The sequence below is a fragment of the Pelobates fuscus genome, chromosome 9 (genome assembly GCF_036172605.1).
Source record: "Pelobates fuscus isolate aPelFus1 chromosome 9, aPelFus1.pri, whole genome shotgun sequence".
NCBI classification, from domain to species: domain Eukaryota; kingdom Metazoa; phylum Chordata; class Amphibia; order Anura; family Pelobatidae; genus Pelobates; species Pelobates fuscus.
This window is the reverse complement of record NC_086325.1, coordinates 5822864-5837201: the sequence shown is the minus strand read 5'-3', so window position 1 is coordinate 5837201 and position 14338 is coordinate 5822864. Positions and strand designations below refer to the sequence as shown.

Genomic DNA, 14338 nt, shown 5'->3' with positions numbered 1-14338 from the left:
AGTGACATGTTTAATGGTCAGTCCCTCCCAGGGTCACAGCGTACTAATGACAGTGACATGTTTAATGGTCAGTCCCTCCCAGGGTCACAGCGTACTAATGACAGTGACATGTTTAATGGTCAGTCCCTCCCAGGGTCACAGTGTACTAATGACAGTGACATGTTTAATGGTCGGTCCCTCCCAGGGTCACAGCGTACTAATGACAGGGACATGTTTAATGGTCAGTCCCTCCCAGGGTCACAGCGTACTAATGACAGTGACATGTTTAATGGTCAGTCCCTCCCAGGGTCACAGTGTACTAATGACAGTGACATGTTTAATGGTCAGTCCCTCCCAGGGTCACAGTGTACTAATGACAGTGACATGTTTAATGGTCAGTCCCTCCCAGGGTCACAGTGTACTAATGACAGTGACATGTTTAATGGTCAGTCCCTCCCAGGGTCACAGTGTGCTAATGACAGTGACATGTTTAATGGTCAGTCCCTCCCAGTGTCACAGCGTACTAATGACAGTGACATGTTTAATGGGCAGTCCCTCCCAGGGTCACAGCGTACTAATGACATTGACATGTTTAATGGTCGGTCCCTCCCAGGGTCACAGTGTACTAATGACAGTGACATGTTTAATGGTCAGTCCCTCCCAGGGTCACAGTGTACTAATGACAGTGACATGTTTAATGGTCAGTCCCTCCCAGGGTCACAGTGTACTAATGACAGTGACATGTTTAATGGTCAGTCCCTCCCAGGGTCACAGTGTACTAATGACAGTGACATGTTTAATGGTCAGTCCCTCCCAGGGTCACAGTGTACTAATGACAGTGACATGTTTAATGGTCGGTCCCTCCCAGGGTCACAGTGTACTAATGACAGTGACATGTTTAATTGTCAGTCCCTCCCAGGGTCACAGTGCACTAATGACAGTGACATGTTTAATGGTCAGTCCCTCCCAGGGTCACAGTGTACTAATGACAGTGACATGTTTAATGGTCGGTCCCTCCCAGGGTCACAGTGTACTAATAACAGTGACATGTTTAATGGTCAGTCCCTCCCAGGGTCACAGTGTACTAATGACAGTGACATGTTTAAGGGTCAGTCCCTCCCAGGGTCACAGTGTACTAATGACAGTGACATGTTTAATGGTCAGTCCCTCCCAGGGTCACAGCGTACTAATGACAGTGACATGTTTAATGGTCAGTCCCTCCCTGGGTCACAGTGTACTAATGACAGTGACAGGTTTAATGGTCAGTCCCTCCCATGGTCACAGTGTACTAATGACAGTGACAGGTTTAATGGTCAGTCCCTCCCAGGGTCACAGTGTACTAATGACAGTGACATGTTTAATGGTCAGTCCCTCCCAGGGTCACAGTGTACTAATGACAGTGACAGGTTTAATGGTCAGTCCCTCCCAGGGTCACAGTGTACTAATGACAGTGACATGTTTAATGGTCAGTCCCTCCCAGGGTCACAGTGTACTAATGACAGTGACATGTTTAATGGTCAGTCCCTCCCAGGGTCACAGTGTACTAATGACAGTGACATGTTTAATGGTCAGTCCCTCCCAGGGTCACAGTGTACTAATGACAGTGACATGTTTAATGGTCGGTCCCTCCCAGGGTCACAGTGTACTAATGACAGTGACATGTTTAATTGTCAGTCCCTCCCAGGGTCACAGTGCACTAATGACAGTGACATGTTTAATGGTCAGTCCCTCCCAGAGTCACAGTGTACTAATGACAGTGACATGTTTAATGGTCGGTCCCTCCCAGGGTCACAGTGTACTAATAACAGTGACATGTTTAATGGTCAGTCCCTCCCAGGGTCACAGTGTACTAATGACAGTGACATGTTTAAGGGTCAGTCCCTCCCAGGGTCACAGTGTACTAATGACAGTGACATGTTTAATGGTCAGTCCCTCCCAGGGTCACAGCGTACTAATGACAGTGACATGTTTAATGGTCAGTCCCTCCCATGGTCACAGTGTACTAATGACAGTGACAGGTTTAATGGTCAGTCCCTCCCAGGGTCACAGTGTACTAATGACAGTGACATGTTTAATGGTCAGTCCCTCCCAGGGTCACAGTGTACTAATGACAGTGACAGGTTTAATGGTCAGTCCCTCCCATGGTCACAGTGTACTAATGACAGTGACAGGTTTAATGGTCAGTCCCTCCCAGGGTCACAGTGTACTAATGACAGTGACATGTTTAATGGTCAGTCCCTCCCAGGGTCACAGTGTACTAATGACAGTGACAGGTTTAATGGTCAGTCCCTCCTAGGGTCACAGTGTACTAATGACAGTGACATGTTTAATGGTCAGTCCCTCCCAGGGTCACAGTGTACTAATGACAGTGACATGTTTAATGGTCAGTCCCTCCCAGGGTCACAGTGTACTAATGACAGTGACATGTTTAATGGTCAGTCCCTCCCAGGGTCACAGTGTACTAATGACAGTGACATGTTTAATGGTCAGTCCCTCCCAGGGTCACAGTGTACTAATGACAGTGACATGTTTAAGGGTCAGTCCCTCCCAGGGTCACAGTGTACTAATGACAGTGACATGTTTAATGGTCAGTCCCTCCCAGGGTCACAGTGTACTAATGACAGTGACATGTTTAATGGTCAGTCCCTCCCAGGGTCACAGTGTACTAATGACAGTGACATGTTTAATGGTCGGTCCCTCCCAGGGTCACAGTGTACTAATGACTGTGACATGTTTAATGGTCGGTCCCTCCCAGGGTCACAGTGTACTAATGACAGTGACATGTTTAATGGTCAGTCCCTCCCAGGGTCACAGCGTACTAATGGCAGTGACATGTTTAATGGTCAGTCCCTCCCAGGGTCACAGCGTACTAATGACAGTGACGTGTTTAATGGTTAGTCCCTCCCAGGGTCACAGTAGTGTACTAATGACAGTGACATGTTTAATGGTCAGTCCCTCCCAGGGTCACAGCGTACTAATGACAGTGACATGTTTAATGGTCAGTCCCTCCCAGGGTCACAGCGTACTAATGACAGTGACATGTTTAATGGTCAGTCCCTCCCAGGGTCACAGTGTGCTAATGACAGTGACATGTTTAATGGTCAGTCCCTCCCAGGGTCACAGCGTACTAATGACAGTGACATGTTTAATGGGCAGTCCCTCCCAGGGTCACAGCGTACTAATGACATTGACATGTTTAATGGTCGGTCCCTCCCAGGGTCACAGTGTACTAATGACAGTGACATGTTTAATGGTCAGTCCCTCCCAGGGTCACAGCGTACTAATGACAGTGACATGTTTAATGGTCAGTCCCTCCCAGGGTCACAGCGTACTAATGACAGTGACATGTTTAATGGTCAGTCCCTCCCAGGGTCACAGTGTACTAATGACAGTGACATGTTTAATGGTCGGTCCCTCCCAGGGTCACAGCGTACTAATGACAGGGACATGTTTAATGGTCAGTCCCTCCCAGGGTCACAGCGTACTAATGACAGTGACATGTTTAATGGTCAGTCCCTCCCAGGGTCACAGTGTACTAATGACAGTGACATGTTTAATGGTCAGTCCCTCCCAGGGTCACAGTGTACTAATGACAGTGACATGTTTAATGGTCAGTCCCTCCCAGGGTCACAGTGTACTAATGACAGTGACATGTTTAATGGTCAGTCCCTCCCAGGGTCACAGTGTGCTAATGACAGTGACATGTTTAATGGTCAGTCCCTCCCAGTGTCACAGCGTACTAATGACAGTGACATGTTTAATGGGCAGTCCCTCCCAGGGTCACAGCGTACTAATGACATTGACATGTTTAATGGTTGGTCCCTCCCAGGGTCACAGTGTACTAAAGACAGTGACATGTTTAATGGTCAGTCCCTCCCAGGGTCACAGTGTACTAATGACAGTGACATGTTTAATGGTCAGTCCCTCCCAGGGTCACAGTGTACTAATGACAGTGACATGTTTAATGGTCAGTCCCTCCCAGGGTCACAGTGTACTAATGACAGTGACATGTTTAATGGTCAGTCCCTCCCAGGGTCACAGTGTACTAATGACAGTGACATGTTTAATGGTCGGTCCCTCCCAGGGTCACAGTGTACTAATGACAGTGACATGTTTAATTGTCAGTCCCTCCCAGGGTCACAGTGCACTAATGACAGTGACATGTTTAATGGTCAGTCCCTCCCAGGGTCACAGTGTACTAATGACAGTGACATGTTTAATGGTCGGTCCCTCCCAGGGTCACAGTGTACTAATAACAGTGACATGTTTAATGGTCAGTCCCTCCCAGGGTCACAGTGTACTAATGACAGTGACATGTTTAAGGGTCAGTCCCTCCCAGGGTCACAGTGTACTAATGACAGTGACATGTTTAATGGTCAGTCCCTCCCAGGGTCACAGCGTACTAATGACAGTGACATGTTTAATGGTCAGTCCCTCCCTGGGTCACAGTGTACTAATGACAGTGACAGGTTTAATGGTCAGTCCCTCCCATGGTCACAGTGTACTAATGACAGTGACAGGTTTAATGGTCAGTCCCTCCCAGGGTCACAGTGTACTAATGACAGTGACATGTTTAATGGTCAGTCCCTCCCAGGGTCACAGTGTACTAATGACAGTGACAGGTTTAATGGTCAGTCCCTCCCAGGGTCACAGTGTACTAATGACAGTGACATGTTTAATGGTCAGTCCCTCCCAGGGTCACAGTGTACTAATGACAGTGACATGTTTAATGGTCAGTCCCTCCCAGGGTCACAGTGTACTAATGACAGTGACATGTTTAATGGTCAGTCCCTCCCAGGGTCACAGTGTACTAATGACAGTGACATGTTTAATGGTCGGTCCCTCCCAGGGTCACAGTGTACTAATGACAGTGACATGTTTAATTGTCAGTCCCTCCCAGGGTCACAGTGCACTAATGACAGTGACATGTTTAATTGTCAGTCCCTCCCAGGGTCACAGTGCACTAATGACAGTGACATGTTTAATGGTCAGTCCCTCCCAGGGTCACAGTGTACTAATGACAGTGACATGTTTAATGGTCGGTCCCTCCCAGGGTCACAGTGTACTAATAACAGTGACATGTTTAATGGTCAGTCCCTCCCAGGGTCACAGTGTACTAATGACAGTGACATGTTTAAGGGTCAGTCCCTCCCAGGGTCACAGTGTACTAATGACAGTGACATGTTTAATGGTCAGTCCCTCCCAGGGTCACAGCGTACTAATGACAGTGACATGTTTAATGGTCAGTCCCTCCCATGGTCACAGTGTACTAATGACAGTGACAGGTTTAATGGTCAGTCCCTCCCAGGGTCACAGTGTACTAATGACAGTGACATGTTTAATGGTCAGTCCCTCCCAGGGTCACAGTGTACTAATGACAGTGACAGGTTTAATGGTCAGTCCCTCCCATGGTCACAGTGTACTAATGACAGTGACAGGTTTAATGGTCAGTCCCTCCCAGGGTCACAGTGTACTAATGACAGTGACATGTTTAATGGTCAGTCCCTCCCAGGGTCACAGTGTACTAATGACAGTGACAGGTTTAATGGTCAGTCCCTCCTAGGGTCACAGTGTACTAATGACAGTGACATGTTTAATGGTCAGTCCCTCCCAGGGTCACAGTGTACTAATGACAGTGACATGTTTAATGGTCAGTCCCTCCCAGGGTCACAGTGTACTAATGACAGTGACATGTTTAATGGTCAGTCCCTCCCAGGGTCACAGTGTACTAATGACAGTGACATGTTTAATGGTCAGTCCCTCCCAGGGTCACAGTGTACTAATGACAGTGACATGTTTAAGGGTCAGTCCCTCCCAGGGTCACAGTGTACTAATGACAGTGACATGTTTAATGGTCAGTCCCTCCCAGGGTCACAGTGTACTAATGACAGTGACATGTTTAATGGTCAGTCCCTCCCAGGGTCACAGTGTACTAATGGCAGTGACATGTTTAATGGTCGGTCCCTCCCAGGGTCACAGTGTACTAATGACTGTGACATGTTTAATGGTCGGTCCCTCCCAGGGTCACAGTGTACTAATGACAGTGACATGTTTAATGGTCAGTCCCTCCCAGGGTCACAGCGTACTAATGGCAGTGACATGTTTAATGGTCAGTCCCTCCCAGGGTCACAGCGTACTAATGACAGTGACGTGTTTAATGGTTAGTCCCTCCCAGGGTCACAGTAGTGTACTAATGACAGTGACATGTTTAATGGTCAGTCCCTCCCAGGGTCACAGCGTACTAATGTCAGTGACATGTTTAATGGTCAGTCCCTCCCAGGGTCACAGCGTACTAATGACAGTGACATGTTTAATGGTCAGTCCCTCCCAGGGTCACAGTGTGCTAATGACAGTGACATGTTTAATGGTCAGTCCCTCCCAGGGTCACAGCGTACTAATGACAGTGACATGTTTAATGGGCAGTCCCTCCCAGGGTCACAGCGTACTAATGACATTGACATGTTTAATGGTCGGTCCCTCCCAGGGTCACAGTGTACTAATGACAGTGACATGTTTAATGGTCAGTCCCTCTCAGGGTCACAGTGTACTAATGACAGTGACATGTTTAATGGTCAGTCCCTCCCAGGGTCACAGTGTACTAATGACAGTGACATGTTTAATGGTCAGTCCCTCCCAGGGTCACAGTGTACTAATGACAGTGACATGTTTAATGGTCAGTCCCTCCCAGGGTCACAGTGTACTAATGACAGTGACATGTTTAATGGTCGGTCCCTCCCAGGGTCACAGTGTACTAATGACAGTGACATGTTTAATTGTCAGTCCCTCCCAGGGTCACAGTGCACTAATGACAGTGACATGTTTAATGGTCAGTCCCTCCCAGGGTCACAGTGTACTAATGACAGTGACATGTTTAATGGTCGGTCCCTCCCAGGGTCACAGTGTACTAATAACAGTGACATGTTTAATGGTCAGTCCCTCCCAGGGTCACAGTGTACTAATGACAGTGACATGTTTAAGGTTCAGTCCCTCCCAGGGTCACAGTGTACTAATGACAGTGACATGTTTAATGGTCAGTCCCTCCCAGGGTCACAGCGTACTAATGACAGTGACATGTTTAATGGTCAGTCCCTCCCTGGGTCACAGTGTACTAATGACAGTGACAGGTTTAATGGTCAGTCCCTCCCATGGTCACAGTGTACTAATGACAGTGACAGGTTTAATGGTCAGTCCCTCCCAGGGTCACAGTGTACTAATGACAGTGACATGTTTAATGGTCAGTCCCTCCCAGGGTCACAGTGTACTAATGACAGTGACATGTTTAATGGTCAGTCCCTCCCAGGGTCACAGTGTACTAATGACAGTGACATGTTTAATGGTCGGTCCCTCCCAGGGTCACAGTGTACTAATGACAGTAACATGTTTAATGGTCGGTCCCTCCCAGGGTCACAGTGTACTAATGACAGTGACATGTTTAATGGTCAGTCCCTCCCAGGGTCACAGTGTACTAATGACAGTGACATGTTTAATGGTCGGTCCCTCCCAGGGTCACAGTGTACTAATGACAGTGACATGTTTAATGGTCAGTCCCTCCCAGGGTCACAGCATACTAATGACAATAACCTATCAGGGTTATACACTAAATTGAAAATTTTAGGTGAATTCAAATTCACTGCACTGAAGAAATTCTCGGAGTCAGCATTGTACTCCGTTTGGCTGCTCTGGTATGTAAAACTCCCTTCAGTAATTAACCCGTTATATCTCCACACCCAAAATATATGCACTCTCAATACATGAATGCCTAACATAGTATCAGATGACAGAACATGTAGGTAGTTGTTACTTTATGTACACATACTATTCAATAAAGGTCTAGCATAGAACAAGAATGTATTTTATTAATCATTATTAAAAAAAAATCTATTTCTACGATTTTGAAACAAGATTTGCATCCCTCCCCAGCTTGGCCCATTGTCGTCCCATCATTCGTATTCAGGAGCTTATGTGAAAATCCACGGTTTCCAATAGGGGTTTCTGTATATTTGCCCAAACTCCATTCTTGTTTTGCAATAATCAATGTATCAGATTGAACAAATAATTGCATTGAATGTTCAGATAATTGCAGTGTTTGGATCTATGAGTGTGTATCGAGCAGTAAATTGGATCTCTGAGAAGGCACTCTGTGCTGTGCGAATTGACATTGGATCATTATAATCATGGGCAATGCTTTTTATCTCGCTATCTGGATTGTTTCATTTGGATAACTTAAACATTATTCAACCCAATATTGGGTGCTTTGGATAAATGGAATATTCTGTTTTAAGAAACATTTAATATAAGCTTTATCATAGAAAATATTATGCCATTATTATGGGTTGCTGATTTGTTTTTGCAATTCATAAAAATTAGATACCAATATCTGGGAGAAATATAGATTTAAAGGGAGAGCACTTTCACAATAGTTTTGTATTTGATGTGTGTTTTTGTTATTTGTATCAGTTAACTCTATTTGTATAGTGTCTGTCACTCAGTTCTGCATGAAAATAAAATGGCCTAATTTTCAGTCAGTAACTTACTTTACAAGTTTTTAATCTCCTGCTCTGTAAATTGAACTTTCTTGTTCCTGCTGGGTAAAACAATCTAAATGAAACAGAATTTGCAATAAAGGCAGTATAAACATTAGATGACTCTTTACAGGAAGTGTTTAGGAAGGCTGTGCAAGTCACGTGCAGGGAGGTGTGACTAGGGTTCATAAACAAAGGGATTTAACTCTTAAATGGCAGATGATTGAGCAGTGAGGCTGCAGGGGCATGTTCTATACACCAAAACTGCTTCATTAAGCTAAAGCTAAAGCCGTTTTGGTGACTAGTGTCTAATGCACACATGCTTTATAACTTACAGATTGTAAGATAAAGCTTGTTTTGCTGATAAAACCCATATTCACTGGTTTTACAATGCCTATATAGAGGGAAACCTTTGCATGTCCATTTCCTACACTGTTTAGTCAAGCATGCCTGCTACATTTGTGACAGTCACAAAACAGTTACATTTTGAAGAGTAGTTATTCTGTGTCAGCTTTTTGGTATCTGTTAATCTCAAAGATCAGCAATTACGGAGCTGTGCCCGCAGCTTCCAGGGAGAAAATACAGCATTAAAATAAAGCACAGCACATTTTTACATTTTACAAAACGTATCAGATATTTATGAGACAATAAATAAACGTTTAGTGGCGTGCGTGCCAATATCCTTTAACATCAGTTTAATCTGAGATCTAACAAAGCACTCGGAAACTGTAGCATGCACAAATGCAAACAGGCCCCCAGAATGCGTCCTCTGACACTTGGAACACATATGGCTGTCCACATTATTGTTATCTTGATATGAAATGGAGAAGCAATGGTTTTGTAATGTTTTCTGACTGAATACAATGTAGAATAGGTGATATTTAAGTTCTACATTAGTGCAAAATTGGGAACGAGAAGAATCTATTTATTTCAACAGTCTAAATATTTCCATGCAATATTCGTCCAGCTAAATAGATCTGAAGACATGTAGAAGCCTATGTTTGCTAATGTCTTGTACTTGTTTTTATAATAAATAGGATGTTACCCACGAAGTCAAAACCATACTGTATCCCTTTGTATAAGAGCATATATTGAATAAAGCATTAGGGTTAAGAATACGAACAGGCATTTCTATTGATGTAGTGGAATCCTCCCTATTTAGAATTAGGGTCCCCATAAGTTACATTTTAAAAGTATTTTACTTACCTTATTTCCAGTGTGGCTGTGGGCTCCTCCTCCCGCTACGTCTTCCCGATTCTCACTTTTTTTTATCTAATGCTTCTCATGACGGAGTATTACCAAAGAGAGGTGCATGTGCGCTGAGCACCGTGGTCCTCCTCTAAGAGAAGCATTCAGAGGAGGTGATGTGTGGAAACAGAATCAAACTCAGGAAGACAACCAGTAGAGGTGTGTTAGTCCTGCAATGGTAACACTGCCATGTCTAGTTTATGTAATATAGAGTTAGTGAGATACTGACCAAATGATAACTCACTGATTTAAAGGGACACTATAGTCACCAGAACAACTACAGCTTAATGTACAGTATACGGCTTAATGTATAATACACAGCTTAATGTAATTGTTCTGGTGAGTATAATAGCTCCCTTCAGGCATTTTCATGTAAACATTATCTTTTAAGATAAAAGGCAGTGTTTACATTGTCCCTAGGGACACGTCCAAGTGGCCACTCCTCAGATGGCCACTGGAGGTGCTTCATGGCTGAGTGCTGCACAGTAAGCAGCCCTGACGTTCAGGCCCCACACTCTGCATGGAGACCCTGAATTTTCCTCATAGAGATGCATTGATTCAATACATCTTTATGAGGAGGTACTGATTGGCCAAAACAGTGTTTGGCCCCTCCCCCTTTGTGGTAAAAGTGACCTCGCCACTGATTTTTGAGAGGCCTGTTTGCCAGTCTTCTACCCTGTGACTATGGGCCCTGCAATATCCCTTGCCCAATACACGTTAAAAGGCTCCATTCATGTAATGTACTCCATAAAGAGAGACTGGCCGCGGGCCCTAATTCCCTGAAACTGTTTTGGGCATAGGACCATGTGCACGGGCGGTCAAAACTATGACTTCCTGGAAATTGCTGAACTGATCAGGGTGATCTTTGGATATGTTGTTCACCCAGATCGGGGTTATCAGGAGATGTAACTTATGGGGTTTTATGTGTTTTAAGGTACTTTTAGGGGTTTCATAAAATTGTTTGTGTCTAACCTGGAGATTGCTATATCCCTATACTCCCCAGGAATTATAATCACTAGCTCTTATAAGAGCTGTTCCTGCTACGCTCTCTGGGAGTAGGAGAGGACTGCCCACTGGGAGCTGGATCCTGGTCTTGGGTCTAGGGTGGGTGAAGGACGGTGAGACCCCAGCGTAGCTGCATCGCTGGAAGTGGGGTCTGCAGTGCTTATTGTGTCTGGTGGAGTGCTGGAATTCCTCGGTGAGCACTGATTGGCGGATTGGCGGAGACACTCCAATTGCCGATTTTAGCCAATGCTTTCCCCATGGGGGGATTGGCTAAAAATCTGCAATTTTGATGATGTCACCAAGGGTGTTAAAACTTGGTGAGTTTTAACCCATTCTGAGGGGGCAAAGGGCGGGGGGGGGGGGGGGTTTCGTTATAGGGTCCTGACCTTATAGTGTTCCTTTAATATTCCTCAAGCAATAGAGAGGACATGAGCACTGTAGATTGTCATAGATTGTCATACATAAGGTTTCTTGGTTCTAGATTAGTGACAGCGAGCTGAGGCCCAAATTTAACAAAGAAAAAAGGTAGACAGAGAACGGGAATCGAGGAGATACTTGAGCATCCGCAGTAATATCTTAGATCCTGTACCAGTTCTCCCTGAAAGCAGTATTTTATGTTGCTGTGAAACAGGAGTTGCCAAGTGACAGATTCAAAAGCTTTTTTTCATCATCAGACATATTAAACACAGAACCGAGATACAGATATGGCTAATGGGGATGGGAGAGTGGAACGCACTCTGAGACCCTTGGAGTATTGATTGCTAAATTACATCTCGGCACCAAGCTGGTTTGGTCAGGAGAAGTGATCTTACCCACAATCCTCTGCAGCTTTCCTGCATGAATCATAGTGCAGATTTGTACTGCTCGTTCAGCGGTAAAGATGACCCTTAAGAATATAAGCTGTCTGAAAATGTTTATTATACAGAGATTTTATTTTGCAATGGACTTCTGGGATCCGCAGCATTACAAATATTTAGATGAACGTCCCTTTTCTAATCGTGAAAGGCAAACTTTACTACACGAAGAATTAAATGAAATATTCCAAAATAAAACAATAAACACTAAAAATCTAATAACTGGCAGTGTCTCGTTGGAGCCCAGGGCACGCGCTATAAATATCTCTTATCTAAAAACCACCTGCAAAGGGTGCAGATACTGAAATATCATACGTAGAATACAAAGCGGTGCACACCCAAAGAGAAATGGATGCTATTCTTGTCAAATCGAGTTTTTTTTATTGCATTGCTGTATAAAGAGATGAAACAATTAGAAAGTATCTCTGCAAAACATATCACAACTAAGCTTATAAAATGATGAACAATGACAGCCTCATCCAGGAAGTGGATATGATATCTGACAGTGCTCAGATGAAATCCATGAACCAGTGATCCCAAAACAGGTGGTGGAAAGCAGACTTGAATCCTGTTTTTATCAGGGGCCAAAAGAGGACAAAAAGTGTTTGTGATGGAAGCTTCTGTGCCACTGACGTTTGGAGATAGTGGAAAATAAATTGCAGTCCAGGCACTCAAGGATCAATCGAGCAGGTGTATTGGAACAGAGTGCGACGTTTTGATCCCACAAGCTTGAGAAAGATCCCTTGTGGGATCAAAACGTCGCACTCTGTTCCAATAAACCTGCTCGATTGATCCTTGAGTGCCTGGACTGCAATTTTTGTTCAACTATCACAGAACGGGTAGCCAACCCGAGGTCTGGTTGCACCAGGATTTTAATAAGTGTGCGGCATTCCTCTCTTTTTTTTTGTTTACTAACTTTTGGAGATGCTTAAAGGCCAGCATTCTGCCCACAGATATGGCTCTAGTCCCAAGAGTCCCTGAAAGGGGCTTTGTCACTGTGGGGAGGTGTATGGAAGCCCCAAAGGAAAACTGTGTTTTCCAGATGTACTTAAGGACCTCTGGGGATTGTCTGGACTCATTTTACATGTCAAGCACCTGACTGGGGGATACTCTGGAACTATTTCTCAGATCTGGACTTTGCTGAGGTCTGCTTTTAGGGGGTGACCTCCAAACATAGCACTATTTGGAGAAGAGACCAGTGAGGCAAGGAATCATCACAGGATACCTGGTGGTTGAGAGCCCTCCTCTCCCCAGAGGTTCCAAGAATTTGTTTTTGGATACCGGACTATGCCGCTGCATGCCTGGAACTCCTTATCAAATCGGAGAATAGCCATGACCCTGCAAGGAGAGCCAACACTGTTCAGTATAAATAGCTGTGTGCTGTGCAATAACTGGTTTATATCCCCTACATTCAGACTCATCTAATGTGTCTGGGAAAAGCTACGGTCTCCGCTTTACAGGTGAGAAGGTCTCCAGAGCTCTATTCATGGCAGCCTGGTACGGTAGACGAAAACCTTAGAGACCCCAGGTGCCTCATAGTCTCTTGGTAGAACCGAGAAAGCTGACCTAGCAGAGGTTCTAAGTTAGAGTACAGGAGCTCCTTCAAACCTCTCAAAAAGTCCGTAGCACGGGAGCTTCCGTCACATGTTTATTGGCAGGGTTTGACTCTAAGCATACTGGAGGCAATTATAAACACTAGAGTGAGAATTCAAAGTGAATTTTCAATTCTAAGTAAGAATTGCCGAAGCCGGAGTTTTTTTCATCACACCTTGATTGGTTGAAGAACTAATGCTACACAGGTTCATGATAATCTTGTTATGAAGAATATCTTAACAACTAGCATTTGAAGAAAGTTTTCCAAGATACATGTAATTTCTTGTGATGTATCGAACAATGTTAAAAAATGTATTTAGTTGACAAGGCAACTTTAAAAAAAACTCTGGAGTCATGTTTAGAAAAGTATAAATTAAAGAGAGTAAATGGCTTTCCTTGAATTTTCGTCAGTTCTAAAATATATCTCCCCCACGAGGTTAGATTCTGGTTTGGAGATCTATGTTGTTTTCTGAAAAGGATAAGTGGGAATTGCTATATATTTAATGTAAAAGTAAGTACGAGAATGTCTACCCAGCCGATAGTTTGCCGGAGAAACACTTTATTATTTTTAGTTTCTTGAAAAAGTCCAATTCACATTCAGTGGTATTTCCCAGAGGCTTTGGGAAGGACTAATTAAAATAATGAAAACGCATTTCAGTGTCACATAGAATGCTGCCCAAACTTATAAAGCCTGTGGTTCATATATTGGGGGTGGATCCACAGACAGAATTTGGAAGGGACACTACAGGATTTTTTGTCACATTTCATCTTTAGAAAATCAGCATATACATAAACTTACAAATACTGAAAACTACTGACACACATACACTTCATACATATTCCCAAATGCAGATACCTACACCTACATACAGACAGACGCAAAGACCTAAACAACCACACAGACACAGGTACATAGATTCATAGACATAACAGGCATTTAATGGGGGGCCCTCTGACTTATTGGGGGGTATATTGTCCTGGTGCTCCCCCAGATTCACCATTAATAGAAAATAATTAGAATTATGGGGTTGTCTTCTTAATTCCCATATGATGTACTTACAACTGGGTTAGATGTCCTAAATTTGGGGTCAATCAACTGGAATTGGTCATTTGCATTTGCTTCTGTGAAAATGCTTG

General features: G+C 44.2%; 1 protein-coding gene across 2 annotated transcripts in view; it reads left to right on the top strand.

The window, feature by feature from the left end:
• Nucleotides 1-14338, top strand: part of LOC134572215 (leucine-rich repeat and fibronectin type III domain-containing protein 1-like protein) — a 669227-nt gene that overhangs the window by 400139 nt on the left and 254750 nt on the right. The gene's annotated exons all lie outside the window — the stretch shown is intronic.